Source organism: Austrofundulus limnaeus, unplaced genomic scaffold (assembly GCF_001266775.1).
Source record: "Austrofundulus limnaeus strain Quisiro unplaced genomic scaffold, Austrofundulus_limnaeus-1.0 Scaffold122, whole genome shotgun sequence".
NCBI lineage: Eukaryota > Metazoa > Chordata > Actinopteri > Cyprinodontiformes > Rivulidae > Austrofundulus > Austrofundulus limnaeus.
Genome location: NW_013952524.1, coordinates 835,672 through 838,112, shown reverse-complemented (window position 1 = coordinate 838,112; position 2,441 = coordinate 835,672). Strand labels below are relative to the sequence as shown.

The 2,441-nt window shown below is 40.5% G+C and overlaps 1 protein-coding gene across 1 annotated transcript in view; it reads left to right on the top strand.

Annotated features, from left to right (window-relative positions):
• clmpb (CXADR like membrane protein b) overlaps nucleotides 1-2,441 on the top strand; it is a gene marked incomplete at its 5' end in the record, with an annotated part of 97,351 nt that overhangs the window by 79,074 nt on the left and 15,836 nt on the right.

Below are 2,441 nucleotides of genomic sequence, written 5' to 3'. Positions count from 1 at the left end.
ACACACACACACACACACACACACACACACACACACACACACACACACACACACACGTGCATGCCTAATCACAAGATCATTAGCCTGGCACATTTCCTCCATCATGCTGACTGATCTAATGATTCAATTTGATGCAGACGGTGTGATTTGATTTTGCTTTATGCTGTTTGGGTTCGTTTGGATTGCTTTCTTGATGAGGTGAGACCGGAAACATGGAAGTGGGCTCGGAAGAGCACAAAAAACGGTTTGATGACTTTAGAGACGGGGTGCAAATATCAAGTTATACTCCGCAACCCTTTTGCCCTCTGTTCGAAAACAAACAAAAATATATAAATCGGGACTTTTTTGTTTAATCAGTTTGTCATCAGTCCAGAATGACATTGAAAAGTGTCGACTTTGATCAATGCTAATATAGTACATGCACTTTGGAAATAGCTTTACGACTTTGAAGGACGTAAAGCAAAGAAGGAGCCGCTGTACCACCAGAGCTAAACACACAAAGTCCAGCGGGAGGAGCGAGATTGTTCTCAATGTCAGGAAAGCAGGCGATTTAATAAAACATCACGGGAGATTAGTTCAACCAGCAGTTATTGGTTTTCTAATGGAGCAGTCTGTTAATCCCCTTCGCTCTCACTCTCCTCTCACTTCCATAAAGACATTCCAGTGACTTAGAGCCTCAGTTTTTACAAACTGCCTTCAGCGTCACGGTGACACTTTGGGGTTCGAAGAGAGACGAACTGTTGAWTTTTCCACTCCCCCCCTCATGCTAAGACAATAACCTGGCAGCTGAACTAGTGGCTGGTTTGACACGAGACAGTGAATGGAAGGATTTGTGGAAGAGAAATAAGCTTGCGCGCTCATTCACACATGCCACTTTTTTTTCCACMTGTAGGTTTTTGGACTTTAAAAGTGAGTATGTAGCTTTTTCTTTTTGCTTGTTTAAGTTTGCAAAACTAAAGTTCTGCACTCCAGCTGCTCCTGCTGCTGTTAGGTCTTACTCATTGTGACAGAGCTGACAGATGCTCAGCACTCCTCAATCAGCTCCTCTCATTATACAGCTTACTGAGTGTGTGAGCTGATGGCATTCTGCCTGACATATTCACGATGTGTTATCGTGTCACTTACTTATACTGAAAGTTTGCTCACAAGCAGCCAAATCCCATCTACCACATAAAAAAACACAAAGTCAACATCGCTAATACGACAGTTGCACAATATATAAATTTAGTTCACCACACATCTAAAAATATGTCACTTGAGAGCGAGACAACTGTGCTCTATTTTCTTTTTATAGCTGTAGCTGTGCCACTCAGCAAGTAGCTAAACAGGGCAGCTGTGCAGATCTTAGCAGCTATGCTGTGCTGAGCCTCCAGCTGTGGTCGGCTCTATGATTAAACCTATTGACCAGCAGAGAGCATGTTACTGCAAACAGTCCTAACCTGTTTGAGTGACACTTTGATCTATCCCAGGATTTATTTTTTTCCTATTCATGTCACCAGTTTTATGACATTATTCTGATCTCAGTTTATCCCATCCATTAAAAGGAGACGTGCAAAATCCACTATTTTAGCCATTAAATGCATTTTTTGGTGTACTTGGAGTCTCTAGTAGTGCAGAAAATTTTTATTTAGTTTCTCCTGGTKCTGAGTAGATATCTTTATTTTATTTTATTTCATTTTATTTTATGCATACTTTTTTTCAAGCAGTTCAGTTATCTGTATTTCTTAATGACATTTTCTGAACTATTACATCAGAGAATTTGCCACAAAACTTCGAAATAAGGTCTGAACATATCAACTACAATTTGGTTGTCTTAATCCCCTTCTCGAGCTGGGTCAGACTCTGGCTCGACCATTTAAGGCTGGATAGACAAGTCTTCCTTTTGTTGACATTTTTAATTCATTTGTAAAAAAAATGTGCCGCAAAATAATCGTAAGCCCCTATTTCAAACTACGATGGACCACTCTAGAAGCTAAAGGCGAGAGAGGTGTGAAGCACCTTGTTTGGATTTAAGGAGACAGCCTCAAAGTGACACTTCAGAAAAGGGATAAAAGAGGGGCTTGTGGAGTTACAATAAGGAGGAACTCATGTCAAAGAATCACAGTCCCACTGACTCCAACCGAATAGTATAAATGTTAAAAAGAAGGATTTAAAAGCATGAAATGTATTCTTTATGATACATCAGTGCAGTAACGTTAAGAATTTTAATTGACAATTTGTCTTTTTTAAACATTAAATCAGAAATCTTTTAAATGTGGATCTGTGGAAAGATGTTAAACAATTCCCACATAGCAGAGAGGTGTGGGCCAGATCTGGTGTCAAGCTGGCACTGCTGGCACGCCAAGTGGTTTGTCAACCAGATGTGGACCAGGAGTCGGATTTATAAAGCTTACGTACGCACAATATGAGCCCAGAAACTTGCGTACGCCACTTTTCACGCC